The sequence below is a fragment of the Stenella coeruleoalba genome, assembly GCF_951394435.1.
Source record: "Stenella coeruleoalba genome assembly, chromosome: 18".
Lineage (NCBI taxonomy): Eukaryota > Metazoa > Chordata > Mammalia > Artiodactyla > Delphinidae > Stenella > Stenella coeruleoalba.
The window spans coordinates 12,059,250-12,082,745 of NC_137164.1; the positions used below are offsets into that span (position 1 = coordinate 12,059,250).

The window sequence follows — 23,496 nt, forward strand, 5'->3', positions numbered from 1 at the left end:
CAAGCAAAATTATAATACAACCATACTGAGAAGATGGGAAGATGGATGGATAGAAAGTTTCTGTGCCTGTGGTACAGGATGGAAGACCTGAAATTTCATCTTTCCTACTAGGAAATTAATGGACAATGCCTAAAACTGAAAAATAAAATAAAGTAGCAATATAAGCGTCCTGTTCACAGATTTAGACAGAAAGACCAAAAGAATTGGTAAGAAAATTGAAACATGCTGCCTTTGGGAGTAAGGGATGAGGCTGGGAGGGTGGGACCTCTGATTTTCACTGCAAGTCTTGTAAAAATATCTAATTCTTAATAATATGTACAGGATAAAAAATTAATTACTAATTTTTAAAAAGTAAACTGAAGCTTTAGAGCAGATTGTCTAACAGAATTATAATGTTAACTGCATATGTAATTTAAAATATTCTAACAGCCACATTTAAAAAGTAAAAAGAAATCTCAGTGATGCTATTTATTTATCCAAATACAGCCAAAATATTATTCCAACATATACCCAATATGCAAATTATTAATGAGATAGTTTACCTTATTTTTTGGCATTAAGTCTTTGAAACTTAGTGTGTATTTTATGCTTGAAGCAGATCTCAATTCCAGGTACCTTCATCTCAAGCGCTCAATACCCACATGTGCCTACTGTGGATACTGCAGTTTTAGAGACTGTCTTCCTGTGATCTCATTAAAAATTATAATAACAGAATAAGGCTGTTTTTGCAACAATTTACATTATAAAGGCATCACCAAAACTGGCCTAACCATACTTTCTAACCTGAAAAAGAAACAAACCATTGGTTAGCTTTATCATGCAGTGACTTCATAGTAGTCGAGAGAATATATATATTCAGTCTCCAATTTAGAAAACATCATATACAATTGACCATAATCAGACCTCACTTGCCCTACCTTGAATCCCCTATCAAAATCAAATTTCCTTTCCCTGGAATTCCGTCTTTAGAATAGAATGTCAGTAGATCTTCCCTTAGAAACCAGGGGACAGGAATTCTGCACTCCACGTCCCTTAGGGTACAAGGAGGCTCAGAGTTCAGAAAGCAAGACAGCAGAGGTTAAACAGGCTTTTGTGAGCTGATCTGGGAATTTAACCAGCATTTTAAGTTTGTCAAATTGATTTGAATAGGGTCTTGAACAACACTGTGACCTGGCACCCACTTTTTTGCTACTTGCTACAGGATACCACTACCACCAATGCACAATTTATTGAGCGTTTAATGTGTGCTGGAGACTATGCTAGATGTTTATCTCATTTAATCCTTACAAACAACTCCTGAGGCATTGTTACTATCACTAGTACTTTGCAGAGGGAAAAAAATTGAGGTTTGAAGGCAGTAACTGCCTTAGATCACATGTTCCTGAAAGACCTTGGAGCTAATAATTATATTCACATTTTTAAAGGGTTATAAAAACAAGGATATGCAACAGAGATCATATGTGTCCCACAAGCCTAAAATATTTTACTATCTACTGTCTGGCACTTTACAAAAAAAGTTTACTAACCCACTGCCCTAGGTTATAGAGTTAAATAGTCTGATTCCAAAACTAATCCTCTAAACCAGGGCTTCTCAACCTCGGTTTGATTGACATTTTGGGCTGGAAAATTCTTTGTTATGGGAGGCTGTCCTGATCACTGTAGGATGTTTAATCACACTCTGATCTCTATCTACTAGCTGCCAGAAGCAGCACACCCTCCACCCGCCATGTGACAGATCAAAAATGTGTCCAGACATTGCCAAACGTACCCTGGCAGCAAAATCATCCCCCGTTGATAACCACTGCTCAAATGGTCTTTAAATTAGGGAATGTGTACCCCTAGGGCACGTGAAGATTTGTCAAGGAACATGTTGCAACAACATATATAATCCTAAGAAAAAGGCTTGCAGATCCCTGTACTTCCATTTAGTACTTCTCACTAAAACTGACCTCCCTGGGAATATGCCTGCAGTTCAGCTATCATACTGTTGTTTTTCCTCTTCCAAGCTCCTTTCAATCTTCCCACTTTACAAAACTTTACCAAAAATACCTCTCACTCATTCCTATTTTTACTATGGTGTATTCCCCAGAATGGAAAGGCATGGTACTATGAAACAGCCCAAAAAAGTCAGAGGTGTCAATTTCAACTGAGGCACCACTCCAACTATCAATCTCGTTAAGATATAAATTTCCACTAAACTTCCATTTTTCATATTTATTCTTTGTCAAAATCCATCAGGTATTACACTGTTCTGACCAACTATTACTACTTGTAATAATTCAATCCAGAAGAAAAATAACTCCTAGAGTTACAGTTAAAGGAAATTTTTAAAATTTAGTTTCAACTTACACAAATATTTTTATTAAAGACATGTACGACAGAATAAAAAGCTGTCAGGCATAAATAAATTACATTAAGATAATATCCAGTGGGGGTGGGTAAAAATCAAAGTACAATTTCAAGAAAAAGGAACTGTGTAAAATACCACGTATTGGGCTTCCCTGGTGGCGCAGTGGTTGAGAGTCCACCTGCCGATGCAGGGGACACGGGTTCGTGCCCCGGTCTGGGAAGATCCCACATGCCGCGGAGCGGCTGGGCCCGTGAGCCATGGCCGCTGAGCCTGCGCACCCGGAGCCTGTGCTCCGCAACGGGAGAGGCCACATCAGTGAGAGGCCCGCGTACTGGAAAAAAAAAAAACCATGTATTTTTAAAACTGATGGTGATGGCTATAAAAGTGCAATATGATACTCCTTGAGATACAGTTGAGTGATGTATCAATTTTATATTGAAATGTCAGTATCTATACCACGTGGGAAACTGCGTCCTTTCCAACTACCTGAAAGTATGATGTAAAACATTATAAAACAACCTATCATGTGCAAGGGGGATAGTTTTACAAAAATTATTTTGGGGGTTCGCAAGCAAATTAAAAACACTGTTCTAAAGCCACTCACTATTATATTGCAAACACAAAATAAACATGGTCTGTGGCGCTTAGAAGCACCGTAATTCACTACCTCTTATTAAGCTCTTTGGATGTGCTTGGCACTGTTCTACGCTCCATTTACTCCTCATATCCTTGGAGGTTTGATCTGATTTAGAAAATCATTTACAAATATTGAGCAGCTTGCTCAAGAACTAGTAAATGAACTAGTCAATGGAAGAGACAGATTCAAGGAGACAGGCTCAATAGATATTTGTCAAGAAAATGAAATGAAATGTCTGATTCCAAAGCTAAACCTCCTGCTATGCTTACAAGTTAGCAGAGTGAGGGAGGTGTGAAAGGTACTTGGAGTGCTTCATGGTAGACTTACCTCTTAAGCCTTAAAAAAACAGATAACATTTAAAGGTAGAAAGAAGGCACAATAAAGGAACCCTAGGTAGAAGCAGTATGACCTTGCATATATCTTTATTTCAAAGCTTATTTCACATAGTGTGCTGAAAGATTTCCTAAATAATGTGTCACTGAAGGAAATGGGAGAGCTATTCAAAGGGAAGGCAGGCATGTGTGTGCACACACGTGTGTGCATGGGGGTGGGGGTGTGTGATTCCATGGGTCAGCTGCTGCTGAACAGCCTTCCTTGCTGGGCATCTCTACTCTGAAGAGAAAAAAATTTAGCAGGGAGAAGAGCCTGTGTATCTTTCCCGTGAAATGCAGTTGGGAATCTCAACACAGAAAGAAAAAAGTCTGTACTAAAATATTATATTTTTATTTTGTCGTTGTTCTGGGATTTGCTTTATTATCAGTAGCCTCTGAGAAAATGCATTTCACTGGACTAGGACTATACGATGGTGACTTTAGAAAAAAACAATGTCTATCATATCCTTAACCATAGTTAAGTGTTTATCAAGTGTCTTGAAAAGATAAAAGCTATTATTACATGATTTGACGCTTGAATTTTGAAAGTTGGGGACAGAAAAAGTCTTTGAAATGTCAATCTGAAGTATTAAATAAAACAGTACCTACACCACTATAACCATCTTCAATCACAACCAAAAGCTGTCTCCAGATACCAATGGCATATTTAAGTTATTTTTTAAACGTTCTAATAAAAGAAGTAAAATATATTTGTTTCAAATATAACCGTGTGTGCGCGCGCGCTTTAAAAAAAATACTGAGGAGCAAAGGTTAAATTCTGAACCAAACCCTTGGACTTAGTTCAATCCCATAAACACTGAAAGTAATAACAATCATGTTAACGGTCAACATCACTAGTAGTCTTTAATAATACAGCTACTCATCTCCCTAGAAGGAGCATCAGAAGTTGCTCTAATGCCCGCCCATCTGGCCCTTTACAAAACAAAACAAAAAAAAAAGGAGCGGGAATTTCTTCCAAAGACCTGTCTGTAACTGCCTCCTGTAGCATCCCACCCTACTCTGGCTTGCTAGAGGAACTACACACAATGACGTTTCAGAAAGCCCCACAGGTTAAGAGACGACGCACATAAAAGCTTCCTATTTCAAACACGTTTCATATAAAGTCACCAAATGAGGTCCTTTAATGTGAACGAGAGCGAATAAAAAAATAGTTCCATTTATAATGGGGGGGCTTTCTTATATTACCTTTTTTTGACTTGCTTTTGGAAATTTCAAAGAAAACTGCTGAATCCCTATATATTTAAGGCAACGTAATTTCACAGGCAACAACAATCTTGAAGGCAAACCCGTTAAATTACAATACACTAAGGCAAATCTCGAGCATTCTCAAGAGTCAGAGTAAAGCAATTCATTACAATTAGAGACTGCAGAACTGTGCCAGGCCTACGGGAACGCAATAATGCCGTGTCACGAACCTGCGCATTCCAAGAGAAACTTCTTCCAGACACAGAAATGAAGTCGGAGGGACCTGCTGCAGTGCTCAATCCCTAATAAACACGAACAATCGTATTCGAAGGAGTACGAAGGAGTATTCGAAAATCGCGCGAGCTATCCGTTCCTAATGTTGACCTTTGTGGAAAGAAAGACTATCGAACTTTCACGAAGCTGTAAGCGCTGGGTGAGGGTGAATAATCGATTCTCAGAGCCAACATAAACACCGGGGGTGGGGCAGCAAAAACTGATCAATAGAGATGCAGCGAGAAAGGCGGCGCTCTGCGACAAAACAGTAAATAGAGGAGAGGAAGTAGGGAGTGCGAAGGTTCCATAAACCTATGCGATGGGGGCTAACTAAGAACAACTTCTCAGACTATTCGCTCCCAAAATTGCTCCCTTCCCGGAAAGTTTCATCTCCCAGACTTGGATTGGGGGCCGCGGCCTTCTCGCCCGGCCAGCCCGCGGGCTCGGGACGCTCGCACAAACCCGCCCGCCTTGGGGGCCCGCGCAGGGGCGACTCCCTCCCGCCGGCCGCAGCCCCACCTGTGCCTTCCAGACCTCGGGCGCTTCGGCACCGGCCGAAGAGCTCCCCGGCCGCAGCCCAGCGCCCGCTCCCTCAGACGCGGCGCAGCCGCCGCCGAGCGCTCAGCCGGGACCAGCCCGCCGTTCCGCGGTTCCCTGCTCCCCGCACACTGGCGCCCGCACGCCGGAACTGACAAAGCCTCCGGAGCCGCGCGCCACGTCACGCTGCCGCGCCGCCCGGCCCGCCAGCCCGGCTCCCGCGTGACCCGAGCGCGAGCGCGCAGCCCGCGCAACTCGGCTTTCACGGGAGGCCCACTCGGGCTTTTGCCCGGGGGGACTCGTCCCCGCCTGCCCAGCCTAAATTCTGTCCACTCTGACCTTCTCAATGGTCTCTGGGGAGACGTCAGTCCACTTCGAACCCCTGAGTCCCGTAAAACTCTAGGGCGAGAAAAGGCTGGAGGGCGGAAGGCCCGGAGACAACCACTTGAGCCAGCGGCTCAGCGCGGACCCCCAACCATGGTCTCCCGGCCACGTCGACGGCCCCGCGCTTGCGCAGTCTCTTGCTCTCCGCGGACCCCAGGCGGCTGGGGGGAGTGGGCGAGAGCGGTGGGCCGTGAGCGCTCTGACGGCTAGGGGGAGCCGTGTGCGCCAGAAGTCTGTAGCAGCACGGCAAAAAATGTTAAATTCTTGATTCCTAAGGTTAAATAGCAAGTGTGCCGATACCATTTATGATTATGGAAAGCTAACAGGGGAAGATCAGAGTAAACATACTCTACTTTTCTTCAGAAGTTCTTTAAAATTAGTAAGATAGCATAGCTGTGTGGACAGGGAATGCTACCTGCTTTTCCGGTCCTACAAGGATCAAGCCAAAGCAACAGCCCCTGCCCCCGCCCATAAGCCCTGAGGGGAGTTTAGGATGGAGAAAAATCGAAAGCGGTCTATGCTTTGGATACTGGCCCTAGATAGTAAAGATGCATATCTATGGAATAATGAGCCCAGACTCTTGCATCTTCCCATATAGAGAGAAGCACTAAGATCATGAACTTTAGACGTCTGTTCTTTGTGATTAGCGGTAATCTTTTGATGTTCTACCACATTTTTAAAGCAAAAACAAACAAAAAAAAAAACCCAAAACCAAAACCAGAAAGCCCCACAGAACTCCTGTGTCCCAGGCAACTGTCCTTAGTAAGAGCCCTGAATAAAACTTAATCTTGAAACTTTTAGGTTGTATGTTTTTCTTCAGTCAAAAGATGTCAGATTTTATACTCTTGAATAGACCTGCCTTAAAAAACTATATACATATGTATACATACATATATATGATGTGCCCTGAGCTCTTAAGACTAAGTGACTTTTTTAAGGATGGCAGAGACTTAATTCCAGATGAATTGTTACTCCCCTCAATCAAAATTAATTAATGATGGGGAATATTGGATGACTACTGGGGGGGAGGCTTTTAAATTTAAAATCTGGCAGTGCCACTTGGTAGTTCTCTGGAGTCTCAGAAAGATAACAGCCAGCCATCCCAAAGAGAAAAACCTCTAAGGGTTGTATACATTAACACACTGGTTTTAGATGATTTTGCTCTTACACACCTTAAAAAGAATTCTGAAAAACTGTGACTCTGTACCTTCTCCCTCATTTTTAGATGGAGCATCAAAATTTTTCATCTCACTTAGAGAGTTGCAAGGGATGCAAATTGTTTTATTGTAAATTGACATTCTAAAATGAAACAGTTACGTAACTTTGAATTGTAGCCAGTGGAACCTAAATACCAGATAATTTTATATCCATCATCAGTTTTTAAAACTATATTAACAAGCTTTTCTTTAATAGGAGGAAATTTTACATCATTCCTTTTCTTCTTAAACTCATATCTCCATATCACTTGATGAAATTTTATCCCAATATTTATTTATTCTGGTTAGATATGGCCCCCCAAAATATAATCAATAAAAGAAAAAAAAATGGTAAATTGTACATCATCAGAATTAAAACCATTTTCTCTTCAAAAGACACCATCAAGAAATTGAAAATACAACCTATAAACTATGAGAATATATTTTCAAATCATCATATTTTACATGTATTTCAAACATACAAAGAACACTTATAACCTAATAATTAAGAAGGTAAGTAATATAATTTTAAGTGGGCAAAAGATTTGAATAGGCAATTCTCTGAAGACATACAAATATCCAGAAAGCACATGAAAAGATTCTCAGTGTCATTAGTCTTTAGGGAAATGCAAATCAAAAACACAGTGAGATGTCATTACTTACCCACTAGAATGTTTGTAATAAACAAGATAGATACTAACTGGTGTTGTACAAAGATGTGGAGAAATTCAAACCCTCATGCATTACTGGTAGCAATGTAAAATGATGCAGTCACTTTTTGATAAACAATTTGTTTCTTGAAAAGTTATACATAGACTTGCTATATGACCTAGCAACTCCTCTCATAGGTGGGACTGTGTAGACATATGTTTTCATTTTACTTGGTTCAAAACATCAAGTGATGATGCTGTTATAAAACTCTTTTCACTCCTATTTATTTAGTTTGTTTAGGTGGATAGAGTTTCTCAGTTTTCACATCTATAAATATTAAAATTGAAATAGAATGGATGCTGAATTCTGTCTTGTTCTGGAAATAGAGTACATATAATACAAACAATAATACAAATACTTGTATACACAAAGTGCACAAGTGTACTTGATAGAGATGTTCATAGCAACATCATTTAAAACAGGCAAAAAGTGAAAATAATCCAAATATCAATCAACCAATGAAAGGATCTTTGAAAATGTGGTATGTCCATACAATGGAATATTGCTCTATCCCCAAAATGAATGAAATAGTGATATATACCACAACATGGATGAACCTCAAAAACACTATGCTCGGTGAAAGAAGCCAGACAAAGACATATATTTCTGTTTCAATGATTTTTTTTTTAAAGAGACAGAAAGTAGATTATTGGTTGCCTAGGTCTGGAGTTAGCAATGGAATCGACTGTAAATGGGCACAAGGTTTTCTTTTTAGGGTGATGAAAATGTTCTAAAATTAGATTGTGATGATGGTTGTACAGCTCTGTAAGTATAATAAAATTCATTGAATTGCACACTTAAAATGAGTGAATTTTATGATATATAAATTATATTTTAAACAGTTTAAAAAATATCTCCCGCATTGACTATGATAATTATTTATATTATATGTATTCTACATTTGGATAAATATTTATTGAAGAAAGAGTACATATTTATTGGAAATATATCTTGATGAGGTGAAAGCAACTCTTTTTCTCAATTAATTCATCTATTTGCAGATGATTATCATTTATTTCTAGAATGGGACAGAATTCAGCATCAATTCTATTCTATTTTTAATATTTAAAAATGTAAAGCCTGAGGAACTCTGTCCACATTAAAAAAAAAACAGAAGTAACAGAAGGAATTTTATAAGTGCATTGTCACTCAATTCTTCGAACTACTTCCAAATCATATGCCCTGAATCACTTTACAATATATCATTCAAATTTGTTTTTTAATCCAATAGATCCTTCTTCCATTCTTTTTTAAATTAAAGAATTGGAAATCACTTGATTGCAAAAATATCTGTCACCAAGTGGGTATAGTTATTTACTTCCTCAGTTTCTGGGAAGAACACCAAAAAGACTTTACTAAGATTGACCATCTGGTACCACTGAGGCCCCAGCATCCTTAGTGGTGCCACACTCAAGGTAGTGACTGCATCCCGCTAGTGGTGGCTGGGCACAAGAAGGGAGCCTCCACCTCTCTGCCACACACCCAGAACTTAGCTTCAGCAATAGGTCGCTGGAGGCAGGAGGAGATATGCTGGTGCCCTGCCCCTCCCAGGCGAACAGCCCTCCCACTGCTAGCTGTGGCACAAGGGAGCCCTGTGCTCTGTGCTGTACCAGTCTGGAGAGGAGTTTCTGCCTCGCTGAGCTGGGAGGGTAGAGGGAGGGAATGGCTCTTGCTAATACCACAGACTCTCACTGTTCTTACGGAGTTTTAGATCTTTTGAGGAGTGGTCTGCAGAGCGCGTCATGCTGTTATGCCAGAATTGGAATTCTCAATAAGCTGTTTTAATCGTCTTACTGAAAATGCACAAAAATCTAAAATCATGTTGAAGTTTTCATCTCTGTGTTTTATCCTCTATAACTTGATTAATTTGGCACCCCCTGGAAAACATTACCCCTGTATTTTAAATGATCACCATAATGTGTGTTACTTGGTTAATTGTCAGGCTCCTTTACTTGCGTAGGCTCCTTCCAAGGCAGCCCTTGAAATGTGCTCACTTATATGTTTCAGTAAAACTCACAGAAAGAAAAAAGATTTTATCAACAATCAGTTAAGACTGCTGACTCTTTCACTTGAACTCCCTTCCTGTCCTTGGTGTTGACATCGCTGTAGCACTTCTGGGATGTGGGTAAGGAGAAGTTGAGTTGGTTGTACATATAATTATGAGATATGTTTATAGTCAATTCTGTGTATGATTAAGTTATTGCTAGCCATCCTGTTGTAGTACTGACTTCCAGGAAAATTCCTGCTCTGCTGGCTTACCTGTTGCCCTAACATAAAGATGCCAGCTCAGGGTCATATTGCTCTGTGAATGTATCCTACAGCACACTGCATCAAAAGACAGGTGGAGGAGAAACAACGTTTGAAATACATGGGGCCAGAAGCTAATCTATTTAAAATTATTCCAGTCATCAGACTTGTAAAAGTATAAGCAAATAATTTCGGTCTCATCAATGACTAGTCAGAAACCTATATTAGTAGCTCTTATAAACTTGACAATTGTAAAAAATTATGACAGTATCAATATTGAATTGTGAAGATGAAATAAACTTTCCTGTACTATATTTTTAAAACTTATCCTAATAAACCATGCCCGAGGAAAAAAACGAATTCTCTATTTTTTTAATGGAACGTATTACAAAATAATTTTCATATGAAGAAGTAATGAGTATAGAGCCAAGAAAAGAAAAAAAGAATCACGAGATATGTTAAATACTTAATAAAAGATTTATATTATTTTTCCGGATTTTGTGATGTCTGGACAATTTGTCAGCTTTTTCAAATTTGTAATTTTGGTGTAAAATTTGTAATTTTGGTGATTTATTTTTCATATTCTTAATAAATACTCACTTTTGTTCCTAATTTTGTTTTTTCTTACAGAAGTCCACCCAAATTATAAAAACAGCAAACATCACATAACTGGATCTTCCCCTGCTCCTAAGGCTGAAGAGGTACTTGAGATTAGCAGAAAATAATTGTTTTTATTTTATTATATCTTGCTGAGATAAAAATAAAAAGGGTCAGAGAGTCAAAACAGACTGATGAGAATCAGAGCTTTTATCTAGTATTAAACTTTACTATTATAATAATTTAAAAGAATACAAGTGACTATGAGACCCAAGCAAATAATGGAGATTTCCGAAACCACCAACCCAGTCCCCCGGGTTTTCCCACATCACCTAGGAACACACCCCGGGGCCCAGATCTACCCTTTGAGATCACCAAGTAAGGTATGCCAGGTATCACATAAAGGGAACTATTTCCGTTATGAACTATCTCCAGTTTATACTTAGATAATTATATGGCTGACACTGACATTGCCCAGTGGGCCATTCCATGGACAGCCATAAATTCCAGGTTTACTTACCTTAAACCATCTGCACGTACCATTTCATAGACGGGACTTTCCACTGTCTTTGCACCACTGTATACCTTGGCCCAATTAGCATGTTTGCGTGATTTGATTTGGTCATTTTCACCTGGGCATCCAAAGTTAGCAACAATTGGTTGTAGACCAGCTGCTAATACATAACTTCCAATTGATTTCCCCTGTCTTTTGTTCTCACCAGATTCTTCTCAAAAGTCATGCATTCTCGGGGGATTTCCCTGGTGGTGCAGTGGTTAAGACTCCATGTTCCTGATGCAGGGGGCCTGGGTTGGATTCCTGGTCAGGGAACTAGATCCCACATGCACACTGCAGCCGAGCGTTCTCATGCCGCAACTAAGAGTTTGCATGCCGCAACTAAGGAGCCCACCTGTCACAACTAAGACCCAGCACAACCAAAATAAATAAATAAATGTTAAAAAAAAAAAAGTCATTCATTCTCTAACAATAGTGAAGAATTGGAAGAGGCAGGTGAGGTCTTTAAATGAAACTACCATTTTTTTCACACACTCTACACTATATCTGATTTAATAACATCCCCCCCGCCCCCGCCAAATACTCCTCCTTTTCTAAGGCCTTTACCTGAAATATGGATGTCTAAGACAGGGAAAGATGGGAAGCCCTAAGGTTGGTTTAGGATGGTTTAAAGGCGATTTCTCCTCAAAGAGTATTTTGACTTGTCCTTTTATTTGGCATTTTTGAGATTTTTACACCCTGGGCAATGCCGGAATAAGATTTGGGGAGGTGAGAGCTGTGTGTTTTTTTATGCAAAGTAGGAGGAGTTTGTTTTGTTTTGTTGAGAAGTTCTAATATGAAAGTTTGATATGAAAGTAGGAAAAGAGATGTTAGGAAATAACACATAAGAAATTAAAATCTGGAAATTGATTATCTGGAGACTCCTTTATCCTTGTAAAGTCTTTGTGTGCCTCGAGTGGTGTGCCTGCCCCACTTTAAAGATGGTGATACATATCATGTACTTGTAGCTGAGTGCCTAGGACCACTAGTTCTGGAATCCGAGTGCCTGGGCTGAAAGCAACCTTCATGTCACAGTTGCTATTACTTAATCACTCTGAGCCTGTTTTCTCATCTGTAATATGGAGGTTTGATAATAGGACCTACCTCAGAGGGTAGTTATCTAAAGTAACTGAAATAACTTATTTATAGTTGTGCTCAATAAATATATATATATATATATATATTTTCTTTTTGCGGTACGCGGGCCTCTCACTGTTGTGGCCTCTCCCGTTGTGGAGCACAGGCTCTGGACGCACAGGCTCAGCGGCCATGGCTCACGGGCCTAGCCGCTCCGCGGCATGTGGGATCCTCCCGGACTGGGGCACGAACCCGTGTGCCCTGCATCGGCAGGCGGACTCTCAACCACTGCGCCACCAGGGAAGCCCTGAATAATTTTTTAAAATGTAATTTTATCTTCATTAAGAGTGAAGTTATTTTCTTTCAATCAAGAATTTGTTTCAGAGGGAAGGAAGGAAGGAAGGAAGGAAGACCTGGAGGGAAAGAGAGGCAGGGAAGGAAAAGAGGGAGAATAGGGATCGGGGAAGGTAGTGTTGAAAAGGGGGAAAGTTAAATAGAATTTTAGGAAAATCACTTTGGTATAAATTCTAAAAAAAAAAAAAAAAGTAAATGTGAATACTATTTTAACTCTGTCACAGTGCCACTAATAAAAACAATAATATTACATAGAATTATTTTGATAACACAAGTGTTCTCAGAAGGAAAATCTATCGATACTTGTTAGTGAATTTTAGGAATGATATATGCCTATTTAAGTATTTAGGCATGTCATAGCCACTATAATTACAATTCCTGGGTGATAATGTAAAAGACTTAAGTAGAAGCCAGCATTTTAGTTAGATGAATGTGCTAAAAGTTTTATAAATTATAATAGATTCAGTTTCATCCAGGTTGTCCAGCTTGTTTTATCCACATGCTGAAAATATATTGTATTTTTCTCTTCATCTATTATATGATATTGTCAAGGGGGTTAGAAAACCCAAAGAGTGTATCACATAATTATGAATATCATTAAAAGGAAAGTGTCCAAATTACTTTAGACATGAAGTGAGTTAGTTATTAGTGCATCCTTCTCATGAACTGATCTAGCTTATCACTGGTGATATAACCTAATTGGTCCAAGCTCATGTTGAAATCAATAGGATGACTCAGTATAAAATAAAACTCCTGGTAAGTGCATTATGTTGAGGACTAATGTGATAATATTCTAAAAGTTCTACATGAGGCTAGGTCTATGATATTATATTTTCCTTTGTTAAACTGTTCATCTATGAAAAGCATGCATTTGATGAAAGATCAATAACTGTGATGTTCTTAGTACAGTATAATTTTCCTCTTGCAGACCAAATAGTGGGTGATGGACAAATGCATCATTTTAAAAATTGAATAATAAGTAAATAAAAGTAATTTCTTACCCATAGAGTTAGAGATACATATGTAGTCTTTGTAAATTCCATATTTCCATATAAAGTATACAGTCTGTTCTTTAGCAAATACATAAATATCCTTTAAAAAATCTATTAATTAAACTAGGGAAAACAATTCCTTTAACATTTCTTACTAACCTGATTTGGCTTAGTTCTGGTCAAATTGATACTTTTTATATTATAAAGAGGCTAATGACTTGCTCAGTAAACTACCTTATTTCCTATATACTTGTACGCATATTAGGTGGAGTTTAACACCAGACACGAAAGGTCTTATTCTGCCTGGCTTCAGGAAACATAAGCCACTTATAGTCAAGGTGAGTCCCAGAGGACACAGGCAAATGAGACGAATAAATGAAAGAATACTCACAGCATTTTGTAATACTGTTACTGTATTAGAAATGAGCAAAGACTGGCAACAAGTGGAGTGAGGAATGAGAAGCAGTGCACACTGAGAAGAGAGAAGACAGGCAACCTGGTAGATTGACAAAAAACTCAGAAGAAAAAAGTTGCCTCCTTTTGCATTTGAAGCTGGTTTTGCTATTGTGATGTACGAAGCCTAAATTTCCTGAATCCTTTAGTGCAGTTTGCCCAAAAATCCATTGTGTTTTGTTTTTGTTTAATTTTGGCTAGAAATTTTGGAAAGAGCCTCAGTATGTCTTGCTTACATGGTCCAGAAGAAGACAAATATGCGAATGACGCTGAACTGAACTAAATTAGGGAAAGCAAAGGCTCAGAAACAGGGTGTCCTTAAGACTGTAACCCCCTTGAGAATGTCTGGACATTTGGATGAGAGCATCAGATTTTCTACAAGAGGTGGAGATGGAGACTCAAAGAAAATGGCAATGCCCTTCAGTCAAAGACTAGCAAGAATACACCTGAAATCTGAACTTCTGTTTCAACACTGCTTGACTTTTTGTAGGAGAAACCTGTAAGTGGAATGTGAAAGAACCCCTTGATAAAACAGCAAAGCAGTTTCATTTTCTGCATTATTAAAATGGTGATTATATTTACGTATCCCATGTATACTTGTAAAGGTTTTCCAAGTTCTGTGTAATTAGGGATTACAAGCATCAAGGGAAGAGGATATCTTTAGTGCTGGTTGGCTAGTTAGACGTGGCTCCCTTCCCCTTCTTGAGTATATCACCTATGGGGAAGCTAAGAAGAAAAATATGTGATGAATTGCTGGTAGAAACCACTGAACACCAGGAATTCATTGTTGGACAGCCTTGATTGTCTTGGGGGGATTCCCCTTCCAGAACAGCTAATTCTTTTCTGGCATATTCAGGCAATTTGGATAGAAAGATCTAGGTCCAGAAATTCCATTCTCAGCACTCTCCGTACTTGGGGCTGACGCATCCCAGCCTGATGGTCCCCAAAACTGATGTTACAGCAGATGACACAATACTTGACACAGATCTGAATGCATCAGTTCATAGAGAGTTCAGAAGCAGAGATGCTATTCATGGAAAAAAAAAGAAAAGTCTGCTATTTTATGAAACTTTGCAAAAATACACCAAGGGTGACATTTTACAGTTAAAAATTTCAAACAGTTCTCTCCAGAAATTCTTTCTTTGTTGTTCGGTCATATTTATTTCCTGAACAGTCTGTGTTTCTTAGTCTTTTTTGCATGTTTGGATTGCTAACTGATGATGTTGCTTTAAAAATAAAGTCTCTTTTCCTAAAGTAATACAAACTTTAAGCAATATTATTTTCCTAATAGAGCTGCAAATACTTGGTGCCATAACTAATATATGAAGATGAGAAATCTAATAAATTTGAATTTATTTTTTTCTAGAGTCCCAGTTTGTCTGGAACACCTAAGTATTGTTATTGCCAACAAAAAAAGTTATTGGCTATTAAAAAAATCACATTCAGGACAGAAGTAGATCTTGAGAATGCCTATTTCTTTTAAAAGAGCCAGTTCTGCCATCCAAAAAATTTATTTATTTTAATTTACATATAGACAAGTCCCGTGGTGTCAGAACACAGCATAACTAAGCATCACTGAACTTTATTTAGTCGCAAGGCTTGATTGTAACAGTGGGGTGCTTCTTATGCAGTTCTGAGGTGACAGAAATTAAAATGCTAACAAAATCAAGTTTAAAACAGCTCACAGAAAACTGTGTATATATTAAGCCTACTCTCAGAGTCTCTAAATTACTCCATCAGAGTAAGTTAAGTAAGGACTTTTGGAATTTGTTTAATTCTTTTAGATAAAAACAGTTTGTATTAAATTTTTTGAAAAAATAAATTTGGGGCGATAGTAATAAATAGCATTTTTGTGAAGCCCAACTCTGTGGAAGGTCCTCTGCTGGCCATTTTATTTCAACCCCACCTCCCCAACAATGAATCAACAAGGAGGCAATTGTCAGATGAAGAAATGAAAGCTCAGAAGGTTTATGTAATATATTCTAAACCACACAGCAAGTATCTGACAAAGTCAAGATTCCCAAAGATTTTCAGAATTATTTTGTTGAAATTAACATTTTGCTGAATAACTACTACTGTATGTCCAGTATGAGTAGTTTCCATATAATATCTTTGAATTCCTCCAAAAGCCATATGGAATGAGGTTTATTTACATTCAGTAACATGATCAAAATCTCATGGCTAGTAAGTGGTAAAGCTATAATTTTTTTTTTCTTTTTTTTTTTTTTTTTGCGGTACGCGGGCCTCTCACTGTTGTGGCCTCTCCCGTTGTGGAGCACAGGCTCAGCGGCCATGGTTCATGGGCCCAGCCGCTCCACAGCATGTGGGATCTTCCCGGACCGGGGCACGAACCCGCGTCCCCTGCATCGGCAGGTGGACTCTCAACCACTGCGCCACCAGAGAAGCCTTAGACCTATAATTTAAACTGGAATCTTTGACTTTAAAACGTCAGCATTTCCTACTATAACACAGCGTCCTGTTGGTTATCTAGTTCTCAAGAGGTGATATCCTTTGGAAGAATCTGAAACATCCTACTAAAGAAAATTTTACCAAGACTAGAAATTTGGTGGTTTCTTCGATTTAGTTCCAAAAATAAACATATACTTGAATCATGAACTCTCAAATGGGCTCATGTTAGAATCCTTACCACTATTACCTACTACCTACATAAACTTGGGCAATTTACCCTCAAAGCTTCAGTTCTCACCTTTATATAATTGGGATAACAATAACTACTTTGGAGGACTGTGCTAGCCATTAAATAAGATAATGTACGCAACACTCTGTACCCTACAAAGAGGCAGCAGTTTGGAGTGGTTAAGAGCAGAGACCCTAAAACCAGCTGCCTGAGTTCAAGTTCTGAGTCTGTCATGTCGGCTCTGTGATCTTAGGCAAATGTACTTTACCCATCTGTATCATCATTTCCTCACTGGTAAAACGAGGTAATGATAATAACTGCTTCATGGGTTAGTATGTGTAAAGTGCTTAGGAAAAATTGTTCCATTAAATTAAATGTGCCTGGCATACTGTAAGCACTATTTAAGACGCTGTTAAATTTTAAGAATACTTTGAACATAGTAGATGCTGAATATGTAGATGCAGAGTAGCTACTTTGCAGTTACTTGGGTGATTTGAATATTGTATAAATATAAAATATTATAATGGGACTTCTCTGGTGGTCCAGTGGTTAAGAATCTGCCTTCTAATGCAGGGGACTCAGGTTCAATCCCTGGTCAGGGAACTAAGATCCCACATGCTGCAGGGCAACTAAGCCCCTGTGCCACAACTACTGAGCATGTGAGCCACAACTAGAGAGGCTGAACCACAGCTAGAGAGAGAAGTCCGCACACCGCAATGAAAGATCCCGCATGCCATGACAAAGATCCCGCGTGCCGCAACTGAGACCCAATGCAGCCAAAAATAAATAAGTAAATAAATAAATATTAGAAAAAACAAATTTTAAAATGTTACAATATATAATACATATTATAATATTACATATATATTATAATATTACATACATTACATATTTAATATATATATTAAACTGGAATTAACATTTTTGATCTTTGGAGAAGATTCCTTTATTGCTATTAAAGGAACATGTAAAACTAAACCAGCAGCCCCAGAATGATTAGTCTTGTAGCTACCTTAATAAGTTCCCTGGAGTTGGGGAGTGGGGAAGTGAGGTGGAGAGGACGGGATTAAGCATATTTTTCAGATTTGGGGGTTAAGCAACTGATTGTGCCTCTAAGTGCTATTTACTGAGATGGGAGACACTGGAGAAGGACTGCACACAAGAGAACGAACAACTGTTTAGTGTCTCCCAGGTACCGAGCATTGTGCTAGGCACTTTGTATACATATTGCATCATTTCACTCTCAGCATCACCCTATGGGTATTACTCTCTCCATTTTATAGATCTGTGAAAATCTTTGAAGAAGTGAGTTGTGCCATACAGGCAAGTGAATCAACTTGTCAAATAAAAGAGTTTTTTACGTGAAGTGGTAAGAATCCCCCACCCCACCCCCCAACCTCCTCCCCTGCCCTTAAGTTCTGAAATTTACATTTATATTTATTTTGTTGTGTTGGAATAGTCACTACTGAAACCCAAAGAAACCCTTTCCTATTATCCCTGTAGTCCTTTATTTAATACCTCCATAGACAAAGAAACTTTTGAGATGTGATGCAGGCTATAAAACTTCAGTAATAACTTGGAAATCTGTAGTTAGATTACTCTGCCCAGAAATGTCATGGGAGTTGCTGTATTTCTCTAATACTTGCTTTAGGCACAGACATACTAACATGGAGCTAAAATTCACCGTGTAATAATATTGCACATTCACTTAGTAATGTTACCTGTATCAATTTCAACATTAATATAATGTAATTGGTTGCAGCTGAAAGCAAATCAAAGTATATGTCTCTACTCCAATCTTCTGAATAATGCATGCCATCTGCATTACCTCAGACATTTGGGAACAAAATGCATTAAAGTAAGCAGAACCTCAAATGGTCAAAAGAATTTGTCTTTCTAAGGGTGATACTTCTTAACTTTCTAACAAAAAAGACATCCTGAATCAGAACCCTTGATGTTTTCAAACAAAAGCACCACTAGAGGAAATTGTCCCTCGTTTTAAAAATTTACTATAGTGCAAATATTAGGCAGAACCACACGAAGCACTGATACAAGCACTTTCATATGGTTCCACCTAATAGATCATAAAGAGTATAGTTCATAAATCTCAGGGAACATTAACTACCATAGTTATTTTTTAAATCCTTGCATCCTTCAAAAGTCCTCTTTCATTCTGATGGAAAACCAAAACTGAAAGCTTTCTAAACTTTACTAAGTATTTATTGCTACTATTTACTTTTTAAATTATATTACAATATTCTTATAATCAAGCTATACTGATTACAATAGATATATTTACAATCAATATATTTGTTCTTTGATTCTAAGATCAATTCTTGATATCATGAATATCAATAATAACTATATTTTATGCTGTGTGATGCTCCACGGTGTCAGCATGCTTGGGCAGATATCACCTTGTGCGGTCCCTACGACCCTTCATTTTAGGTGGCTGTTATTATCACTCCAGCCCTCACAGCAGACGTGTGGCAAATACTACCCACATCTTATGGAAGAGGAAACAGAGGCTCAGTGAGGTGACCTGCCATGAAGGGGCTTGGCTAACCCAGATCTCAGGAGTCATAGCTCCTGAGTGCAATATATTTGCTACTTCTCTGCTAAACAACCTGTCTAGCAGTGACTCAGTTATTGGGGGAAAAAAATGGATTCCAACACCACAGTCTGAAGGAGGCACTGCTGTCAGACAGGACACATCCCAGGATGTAGAATCCCTGACTCCTCTCTCCCCTCTGGGCTCTTTCTGTGCTCCAGCCCCCTTCGGGCAGCTTCCCCACCAAAGTCAAGAGGAAGCTCATGGCCATGGCAGGTGGAAGCTGCAGGGGCCATAGGGGGAGCCCTTCCCTCGCCCACAGGGGTTGCCTGGTGCCTGACAAAGCTCCAGAGCCTGCTGCCTCTCAGCTGCTAACCCAAAATCAGCAGCAGGAAAGCAGACCATAATGTGGAAGAGGAAGACTTTTTTTGAAAATGTGATTTTGTTCCTGGGGAATTTAAAAATTAATTTTATTCCCACTGCTCTTTTTGTGTATGGGAGGTTATTTTCCCATGTGCTGGCACGAAGTGACCTCTTTATTAATTTTCTGTTGATGATTATGAAGGTGGTAGAAGGGCAGGATTGGCTGGACCAGGGCTCTGCATTCTTCAATGTGCATACACGTCCTCTGAAGGCTTTAAAAAACAGATTCAGATTCCATAGGTCTGGGGTGGGGCCTGAGATTCTGCATTTCTGGCAAGCCCAGAGGGAATGCCAGTGGTTCTGGTCCACAGACCACATTTTGAGTAGCACGGCACTAAATCACTTCAAACGATCCTTATACCCTGAAGGATCTATGAGAATAGGCTACATCTAAAGATTATTAATGATTTTTATGTTTTCTGGAAGCAACAACAACCAAAAAGAAAAACTAGCTGATTTTACTTTTCCTTTGTTAATTTTTCTATGGAAGTGTCTGAATGCAATAGAATTCTTTTTCCTAGTGTCTGGGAATAAACCAGATGTTGGGTCGAACAGGTGTTTCTCTCTTAGATAGCCAGAGCCACAGAGAAATGCAGGGGCTACTTCCTCTTGTTTCACCCCCTCCTAGAATTTTCCCTTCTAGTCTTCTCTGCCTCTGCCTGATTCTTTTCTTTGTTCCTGTAAAGATTTAGGGTTGTTATTTGCTGGAGACCGACTGTAGCAGGAATGTCACAGTTGTTTTAGCTTGTGCAGTTGGTTGCATTCTTTTGAAATTGGCCTGAAATTAGATCGCTGCTCAAGAGAAGCATGAAATAGCAGCACACAATATCTTACTCCAAGTTATCCAGCAACTTTGGATCAGCCCTGTCTAGATGGGCATGTCCAAGGCTATCCACAGTGATTCTGCTGCAGCCTCGTTTTTAAAAAATAAAAAACTTTTTTATTTTGAAATAAAGACAAAGATGCAAAAATACTGGTTTGTGGACTCTTCACCCAGCTTTCCCCCAAAATAACATCTTACATAACCATAGTACTTTATCAAAAATGAAATTTATACCAGTACAGTACTATGAACTCAACTACAGACCTTACTTGGATTTCACCAGTTTTTACATGCACTCTTATGGGGGGAAGGGCAGTGTACAGTACTATGAAATTATATAGATTCATGTAACCACCATCACAATCTGACTCATTGTTAAATATTGGTATCCCCCAGAATTTTGTTCCGAGCCCTTTCCAGTTTTCATTTTTCACATGCTCCCTGGACCTTCTCATCCATAATTGTGACGTTAACTGTCTTTTGTATTTGGATAATTTTCAAATTGATAACCCTAACCTCTCTCTTGAGCTCTCTACCTAACCATTTCATGGCCTACTTCTGGACTCTCACTCAATATTTTATCTGCACTTTAAACTTCACCATATCCAAAACTGAACCAGTATTCCTTCATTTTAAAATGAAATAGTCCCTATATGGGCAGATAGCACCCTGTAGCCCAAGCCAGAATACCCAGGGATCAGGCTAGATGCAGCCATCATCCATGTTCCACCTCCACATAATAAAAGCAGTTGACACTCCTATGGCAGGTACCAAACAAAACTGATTAGCTTATTTCATCCTGAGAGCGATCCTAAGCCTTGTCGGAAATGGCTCCAAGCTTCCTGAGGCCTGAAACTTGTACGGTTTTAGGGGTTCTTGTAAAGTAAAAGGACAAAAAAGTGTAAGCATCAAGAAACGCTGCAATATGGTACAACATGGATGAACCCTGAAGAAAGACATTATTATGCTAAGTGGAATGAGCCAGTCACAGAAGGACAAATACTGCATGATTCCACTGATACGAGATATCTGAGATAGTCAAACTCATAGAATCAGAGAGTAGAATGACGGTTACAAGGGGCTGGCAGGAGGGGGAAATGGGGAGGTGCTAATCAACAGGTATAAAGTTTCAATTATGCAAGATGAGTAAATTCTAAAGATCTGCTGTAGAACATTGTGCCTATATGGTTAACAGTACTGTATTGTACACTTAAAATTTTGTTAAGAGGATAGATCTCATGTTAAGTGTTCTTACCACAAGAAAATGAAATTTAAAAAAAAAGAAAGAAAATTACAAATACCAAAATTAGTACTTACAAAGTAAATACTTGGACTGGTGCAAGTGAGGGGTCCTGAAAACTGACCTTCATTAGTTGTTTCATGATGAATCCCCCTTTGAGGCAGTTGCTATTATTATTTGCACTTTACAGACAAAAGCTGAGGCACAGAAAGGCTGCACACTTAACTTGACCAGGGTCCTCATGTCGTGGGAAGTCTCATCACCTCTTGGCCTCCTACGTGATCTCCCAGCCACTAACGAAGCCCCTTCAGTGCATTTTCCATGCTGACCCTAAGTGGACCTGTGCATGGTCCAGGTCTCTCTCCTGACTGGAAGCTTACCTAGTTCCCTATTACCTTTAGGCTTAGTGCTAAACTCTTCCGGGCTGTCTTGCACTTGATGTTTTGTGATGCTGAACTGATAGTGACTCGCTCCATACTCCAAGCTTCCAACTCCTTTCCACTTGCCCTTCCCTCTCCCATGCCCTCTACTATCTATCAATGCTCTTTATCATTTTTTCCAAAGTAGAAATGATAGCATTATTAGTTATTTTTAGCCTATAGGAGTAATACATAGTTTAAAAAAATTTTAAATTATACAGTACAGGGACTTCCCTGGTGGCACAGTGGTTAAGAATCCTCCTGCCAATGCAGGGGACATGGGTTTGAGCCCTGGTCCGGGAAGATCCCACATGCCACGGAGCAACTAAGCCCGAGAGCCACAATTACTGAGCCTGCACTCTAGAGCCCATGAGCCACAACTACTGAGCCCTCGTGTCACCACTACTGAAGCCCACGCCTACAGCCCGTGCTCCACAACAAGAGAAGCCACTGCGATGAGAAGCCCGCTCACCATGACAAAGAGTAGCCCCCGCTCACCACAACTAGAGAAAGCCCGCGCGCAGCTATGATGATCCAACACAGGCAAAAAAAAAAAAAAAAATTTTTTTTAAATTAAAAAAAATTTAACGAAATCTAAAAAAATAAATAAAATTATACAGTACAAAAAAAGCACAAGGAATTAAATAAAAGCCACCAGACCATAACCTCATTATCTGAGAAGAACCACTATAAACAAGTATAGTGTATACACTTTTCATATTTCCTACACGTTAGTGTGTGAGTGTGTGTGTGTGTGTGTGTGTGTGTGTACGTGTGTGCACTAGTCTATAAAACTGGGATATGTTATTGTGGTATTATTATTCTTTTCTATTTTTATCAATCTGCCAGACTCTCCCCCCAAATGTTTTTGTTGTTGTTTTAATGGACATCTCATTAATCACTAAGAAAGCCAAGCATCTCTTCACGTGTTTCTTCTCCTGAGAATTGCCTGTTAATATCTACCTACTTTTTATCTCTGCAGCACCAGAATCTAGTACAATGCCTGCAATAGAATAGGTGGTTGATGAATATTTGTGGAATGAATGAGTGCACTAAAGACACATCCCTTGCTTTTGAGTGCCCATTGTGTTGGGGTAAGGTCTCATCCTCTGATTTCCTTACTCCTTGCACAGAGCCAACAGCCAAATCCTGTGAATTCTACCTTTGAAATGTCTTTAAACCTCCCACAACTGCTGCCCTAGTTCAGACTGTTGTCATTTCTTACCAGGATTTTTGCAATAGCCTCCTCTCTCCAGTCTCTCTAACCTAATTCTTTCTCTACCTATGACCAGAGTTTTCTAAAACGCAATTTGTTCATTTCACTCTCCTGCTTAAAACCTTTAATATTGCCTGGAGAATAAATCTAAACTCTTGACAAAGACACCCAAGACCTTCCATAAAATGTGGTCTGACTTTCCAACTCATCCTCAGCCCTCTTCCTTCCCTCTTTTTACATCTGTGCTC

General features: G+C 39.2%; 1 protein-coding gene across 6 annotated transcripts in view; it reads right to left on the minus strand.

The window, feature by feature from the left end:
* SPART (spartin) overlaps positions 1-23,496 on the minus strand; it is a 272,310-nt gene that overhangs the window by 35,373 nt on the left and 213,441 nt on the right. The window contains exons 1-3 of one of the 6 annotated variants that reach the window (XM_079902962.1): positions 5,357-5,604; positions 2,486-2,681; positions 543-783 (exon numbers count right to left, since the gene is read on the minus strand). The exons of 1 other annotated variant lie outside the window; for it this stretch is intronic. The gene's annotated coding sequence lies outside the window, so the exon portion shown is untranslated. Of the gene's footprint in view, positions 1-542; positions 784-2,485; positions 2,682-4,794; positions 4,867-5,356; positions 5,605-5,713; positions 6,148-23,496 lie in introns of those variants that run through there. 4 more of the 6 variants (XM_079902963.1, XM_079902964.1, XM_079902960.1 and 1 more) reach the window with 4 other exon arrangements.